General features: G+C 39.9%; 1 long non-coding RNA gene across 1 annotated transcript in view; it reads left to right on the top strand.

The window, feature by feature from the left end:
• Positions 1 to 4105: 4105 nt before the first annotated feature.
• LOC309370761 overlaps positions 4106 to 6961 on the top strand; it is a 34065-nt gene continuing 31209 nt past the window's right edge. Inside the window, exons 1-2 of the long non-coding RNA XR_014168652.1 lie at positions 4106 to 4143; positions 6304 to 6416. This is a non-coding gene — a long non-coding RNA (uncharacterized lncRNA). The remainder of the gene's footprint in view (positions 4144 to 6303; positions 6417 to 6961) is intronic.

Genomic DNA, 6961 nt, shown 5'->3' with positions numbered 1-6961 from the left:
AGCAAGTATAGCTTTGTGTATGATACAGCTCCTAACATACTGGCACAGAACCTCTTGGTGCATATTGTTTTTATGTTACAGGTAGGTAGCTGTGTTGGTCTGCCATAATCAAAACAAAAAAATAATAATTCCTTCCAGTAGCACCTTAGAGACCAACTAAGTTTTGTTATTGGTATGAGCTTTCGTGCGCATGCACACTTTATGTGTGCATGTACAATTTTACCAATGGTGAATCTTAAAGTGTAATGCGTGCAACACGTTTTAAAATTATTGTTGGGGTACACACACCTGAGAGCTGCAGTGGACTGCAGTGCCTTGTCAGGTTTCCACTCAGCTGTCAACCCAAGTCTGTAACCCAGTAATGTGTGAAATGGAATGTGAAAAGGAGAGTAAATTGAAATAAACTGGATTCCAGCAGAACGGGCTTCAGTAGAAAGGAATTAGAGGTCAATTAAAGAACAACCAATAGTATCGAACTGCTCTACAATATAATTAGAAAGGGAAATAAGATACAAATATCCGTGAGATACACATCTCAGCAGCAAGCTAACCACTCTGCAGATTGTAAGGCAGGATTAGTATTGATTCTCACAACAGGCTCTTTTTGAACACTTATGCAACACCCCACAAAGACAAAGCATTGAATGGCTAAGTAAAAGTCAAGGGGTTGGATTCAAACTTAGTCATGCTTAGAGGAGACCCATTGGAATCAATGGGATTTACATTAGTCATGATCGAATCTGGATCCAATCCAATAGGGACAATCAATCATCCAATATGAAGCTGATATTTCAAAATGCTGTTTGCTCATTGTGTGCCCTTGTGAATGACTAAGGGAATATAATGCAAGGCTTTGGGTTTCAGTTACTTGTTGAGAATCAGCAGATTCTCAGTGATGTGACTGTAATTTTCAAGGGACAGTATTCATCCTTTAGTAGCACAGTCCCATGCATGTTCATTCACAAGTTAGTTCACCTATGTGTTTTGTAGGGCATACACCCAGGCAATAATGTATACGATCGCATGCAATTCTAATCACAATTAGTTGGGAGTCAGCCCTCTTGAACATAGTGACAGTAAAATTTACTTCTGAGTAACCATGCATACCATTGTGATAATGGTAATTTTGGGGTCTTTCAAATAGCTTCCCATTTCTCCCCCACTCTTAACAATGTGACATCTCTTTGCCAGATGGCATATGCTACTTATTTATCTGTGTGCTATGGTGATATGCTAAGGCAATTCCATTTCATTTTATACCAGTATAATTGAGGCTGAGCTAGGTAATCTCAGTGTGAGATTTCATGAGGATCCCCTCCCCTTTCCTTCTTCCACACTCATAAATTATTTCCTAAGAGTGATTAGAAGTTTGTTTATATAGTGCTATCATTTTTGCATAACAATTATTCACGTATGATACCTAATAGAAAAGAAATTGATTGCATATTTGGGGATAAAAAGGTAGAGAGTTTATTAACGTTATGAATTATGAATCCAGCTAATATAGGATAATATGTGTGTGATGCATTGTAGAAGTATTTGAGCAATCACTATCCTGTCCCCCCCCCCTAATATTCTGTAGTTATTAGGAAATATTGGGCTACATAAATCTTCTTTGGCCTTCTTCCACAACTTCACATTGTTTTAAAATAACTTGCTGAGAATCTCAATGCAATGACCAAAATCCACCAGCAATTACAAATTACAATAAATAAAACAAACATCATACTGAGACAATAATCCTTCTCTTCTCACTATGAAAGAACCTTCAGGCTAGAGGGAAGGAAATTCATCTAGAGCAATATAAATATCTACAAAGTCAATTTATTCCTGTTGAAAATTCTAAATGTCACTGCGTAGTGCTGTGCAAGGGATTTCACATCCAAATGATTATTAATAACAATAAACTTACCTTTTTTACAGCACTTTTTATGGGAAGGCTTAGGAGTACAATCACACACTTGCTCCATCATGTCACAGAAAATGGATGTGAAGTAATATCCTCCAACGTGCACCAGGGATGTGAGTGTGCCACAAGACGTTGGCTTATATGCCACAATAAATAAAGAGTGCATGGCTATCAGTGGAAGTTAATGGGCCTGTTATCCTGTGATGTGTGCTAGTGAGGACAATGTCGTGTCTTTGTGGCCTTCTAGTTGTGCTTTGTATGTGGGCTAAGGTAAGGGGATGTCATTGAGGTGTTTCATTGTTGCTATGTGTGGATTGGCTCCTTCTGCACATGGCTAATATAGGATCATTGCTGGCATTCAACACCGTGATTGGTGGGCTCTGCAGTTGTATAGATCAGGGGTTGGCAAGGTCTACCTTGCCTGGGCCGGTTCACTCCAGCGGAGATCCCTCTGTGGGTTGGATTGTGTGCGTGAGTGCGTGAGTGCCCGCCCGCGATTTCCGGCATCTGCATCTGCGCAGACGTGATTCCCGACGCCGCGGAAGCGAGTCCCCGCGCCGCGCTGCGCTGGTTTACCACAGTGCAAGGGGACTCTCCGAGTGGGTTGCTCGGTTCAGGGGCAGCTAGTGGGACGCTCAAACGACCCCCATGGACCACTTGTGGCCCATGAGCCTTAGATTGCCTACCGCTGGTATAGATGCTATGAGTCTGTCTGTTAGTGTTGCTATGTTATCTCCTGTTTCTAGTGGCATTGTTTTGCTGCCAACAATTCTGCCAGGAGTACATTAGTTGCTTGGCATAGCAGAACCCCTAGATTAGACTGCCTTAGTTATTGTCAGTAGCGTAACTACTGATTTTTAAAGGAAGTGTGTTGAAGCTTCTGTCTTGAAATCCAGCTTTCAAATCACAATGCAGCTATCTAAGTCATGTTTTATTGGGCATCATCTCTAAACATAATTCTAAAGAGGGTTTGCTATATGTTAATTTGAAAATATATAGTTTTAGTTACAAAGGAAGGATGGAAGGTTGCCTGTATACTGAGCTACTCTGCTCTTCTTAAGGAATGCAAAATAAAACGTTTCAGGTCCCTAAAAACTTATGCAAGCTAGGTCCATATGGTATTTAAATAACTAAACAGCTAACATTCTTAATTTTTAAAAAGGACAACTGTGCATGCAAAGCAACTTCCTGAAATGCTCCCCACCCACCCCCGCCACCATGAACAGATTGTCTGGTGTCATAGAGCAATGTTTTAATACTATCAAACTATGCAATTACTAGTCACAAATGTTATTTGTAAATCCATATCAGACAATATCAGCTGACACCCTCTTTCTGTCCTGGTGTCATATGAGATACAGGCAATTCATCCAGGCTTTGAACCATTCCAGCTAAGTTGTCCCATATTTGATGACTTGATAACTTATATGTGCTAGTGGCATCTTGGGATAGAATTCATAGCAGGCCGTAGTAACTCCTGGAATGGTGGACTCAGAACTGTCCCAATGCCTATTTTTTATTTCAGTAATCATTTTTTTAGACCAAGGTAATCTCAGTAACCTAGAAATACTTGATGGTGGACAGTAGTTCATGAAAGCTTATGCCACAACCACAAGACGCTTATTAGTCTTTAAGGTGTCGCAAAACTCTTCGTTGATTTTCCTGCAACACTGTCCTGTCCTGTCTCCAATCCCACTTCCCTTTCAGTGACCATTTTATTTCTTCCATTCAACCATTTATCAAATTGTATGCTGAATGTATACATGATCGGTCATTGATCAAATGAGAGTTAAAGTGGGCAAACAGTAATTTTGAGTCAAGGAATCCAGTAGTTTGCCAAGTGAGTGCTGAAGTGAACAAACAGTATTAGACAGAGAATCAAAAGAGTGAAAATAAAGTCAGAAAGATTTCATTGTGCATTGTGTATACCCCCAACCCTTTTGGTTGCAGGAGTCACTCAGCAAAGAGTCACAAGAATCCATTCAATTTCTTCTGAAAGATTTTTTTTACTTTATTAAACCACATCCCCCCTCCATGGGTTGCTAATTGCAAAAGGTCTTGGGTCCAGCTGTGATCCACAACCTTGATCAGAACAAACATCAGTAAGTTTTGTTGCATCTATATATCTTCTTAGAGTGATCTCAAACAGCCTGCAACAAGATTATACGTGGTCACAATCACTAATTTTTGAAAACAGCATTACTTATGCTAAGGACAATTATTAACACCATCTGGTAATCATTTTTGTTTTATTTATAATTTATTTGTTTTACTTAGGAGTTCCTGATTCCCAACCTCCTCCTCCTTGTTTTGCTTGCCACATTGATTTCTGAGGACTCAATAATACACAGTCTGAGATCCTCTGAATTAATCTGTTCAGAGTTGAAGATATTTGACAGTAGAGATGAAGAATGACTGTCATATGACGGAAAGCCCCACCCCCAGCTTTCAATTATCAGAAATAAATAAGAAAATGAAGAATGAATCCTTTTGTGGTTGTGGGTGGAACAACATGAGCATTGTTAAATGATCTAAATACCACAATGAATTAGACATTCTGATTCAGGGCCTTCTGAAGTGTAATAAACAGATTGTTAAAATTCACTCTGAAATTGATGTTTTCAGAAGATTTTCTTGTCAGCAGGCAGCTAACGGACAGTTCCAGACATGTGGAACAAAAGCTTTTAAGCACTAGTGTAATTATTTTTCTTCTAGGTAGGAAAACATCGTGGCTTTCTTCTTCTTCACATGCTTTATTTTGATGCCAAGAGAAATATAAGACAAAAAAGAAGGGGTGGCTCATGGCGAGTTTTTAAAAACTAGCTGTTGAATAGACACCAAGTAATTTTCTTTCCATGGCATGTACTTCTGTTGAGGAACAATAGACCTCTGCTGTTTAGCATGGAGTCTTTAAAAAAAATTTTTTTTTTCTTATTTTGTGATGGAAAAAAATAAAAAAACCAAAACTATTCTATGCCTGAAAAAGAATATTTGGGGTGTGTGTTTCCACAAAATAGAAGTTTCTAATCACTTCAGTTTTTAAAACCCACCAGAAAATGAAGTGATCTTCATTACAAAATGGCACCTCAATCCTTGGATTGAGGAATAGTGTAGAATAAGTGGGCTTGAAAAATCATTTAAGAAGTAATTAATTAATTAATGTCATAAAATTAAGGTACTGCTTGAATGTTAAAAAACAACAGCACCCCACCTCAAAGTGGTTGGAGGGACACATCTGTGGAGACAGGTGAGAAGGAAAGTTCAAAGCGGATATTTTCTTGGACTGAGCAATCAAAACCACAGGAAGCCATCATAATTTACCCCTGGATAAATTAATGCCAGGGGTAGCACCCCTATTCCAAACCCCATTCAGCAGCCACTGGGAGGGGCTAATGCAGAGGTGGAGCTAACTGCTTCGGCACCTGGAGTGGCGCACATGCTGTGCACCTGGGGGCAGGGCTAACTGCCCATGGGGGTGGGGTGAGCATCCCAGGGGGGCAGCGTGGCGATATCACCCCCCCTCAGGGATGACACCCAAGGCGGACCACACCCACCACACTCCCCCTTACTCTGCCAGTGGGCTAATGTCAGCTGAGGCAGCCTCAACCTGGCAGAGGGAAAATAAGCAGTTAAAACCGTGAGTCAGCTAAAGGACCCTTTCAATAATGAGAGTAGCCCAACAGGTTATGTGCCTTCCTGCTGGTAGTGTACTTTCAGTTTTCTTATTGTTTTATAACTGCCCAAATTTAGCACCAGCTCTGCGGCAGGTGTTTCCTTTCGGCATCTACCTGGGTTGTACTGTTCAATCACTTAATTATTTTGCTTAATGTACACATTTTTGCAAAGCAATGTCCTCTTAACATTTGAATGCATTTCTATAAGTTGTTTTCATTAACATACACATTTTCATGCACACTTTACTCTGCTAGGTGCCTCTTTTATACTCCTTACTTGACTGGAAACCTTCATTGCAAAATCCAGAGACTTTCAAAGGATGGCTGTGTTTCTGTCCATGCATTATTCTGGAAAGTGCAGATTTGGTAGATTCACCTTTAAACACAAATCAAATTTCTCCCTAATTCCTTGTTTACAGAAGCTTTACTTCTTTGGGGAAAGATACATAACGCCTTTCATTGTGCAGCATTGTGCAAGCTAGGTTTTCTGTTCACTCCCTTTTCTCTCTCTCTTCCTCCCTCCTTCCACCAAAAAGAAACTGAACTTTTGCAGCTTCTTTTTTTGATACAAAATCTTCCCATAAAAGGCATATAGGGAATCACACCACTTTATTGTCCACACTAATGCATCTCCTTCCATTGTCAGAATAATGATGGCAAGAGAAAGATTTGGAGAAGTAATTGACTCACTTGTTTTTTCCTCTCCTTTCTATATCTAAGATATCAACGGAAAGTGCTCACTCTCAAAGAGCGCTAGAGAAAAGATTGACTTGTAAAAGCAACACAAAAGGCAACGGTTATGTTTGAAGGTGCCTTCGATAGCAGATTCACAAGTGAGTCATGTTTTGTCTTTTTGTACTTCTCTAGGTAATATGGGGTGCATTCAGACAGGGGGCTGGCAGAGCATGAAATATCACAAATGGATCATTGGCATTTTTTTAACTTATTGGATTTCCGCTGGAAATCTAGACTGAATGGTGGTGGGGGCAGGGCGGAATACAGCCTAGTATTTGGCTAACAGTGACCTTGTATGGATGTGGCAAAAAAAAAAAAACTTGTATGGATGAGGAGCACCAGTCCCACAGTAAGTTCCTATCTGGAAGCAGCCATGGAAATGCTGAAAAATGAACTCCAGATATGTATGTGGACTTCATATAGCTTGGCACAGGGGAATTGCAAATTCATCTTGCACAAATACAGTTGCCTTTTGCAACAAACCCACTTTCCCCAAATACTTGACTTTTTGCCATAAGTAAAGTGCTGTAGTCACAAACCAGATACAGAGGGTGGATATTGTTGTTGCAAGTCTGTTAAAACTTAAAATGGCAGATACAGCTTTGATACGTATTTGAATTCCTTAGACAAGCTTCATTGTCTG

The sequence above is a fragment of the Podarcis melisellensis genome (genome assembly GCF_964234715.1).
Source record: "Podarcis melisellensis genome assembly, chromosome: 5".
Taxonomy (NCBI): Eukaryota; Metazoa; Chordata; class Lepidosauria; order Squamata; family Lacertidae; genus Podarcis; species Podarcis melisellensis.
This window is presented reverse-complemented; position numbering and strand designations above follow the sequence as displayed.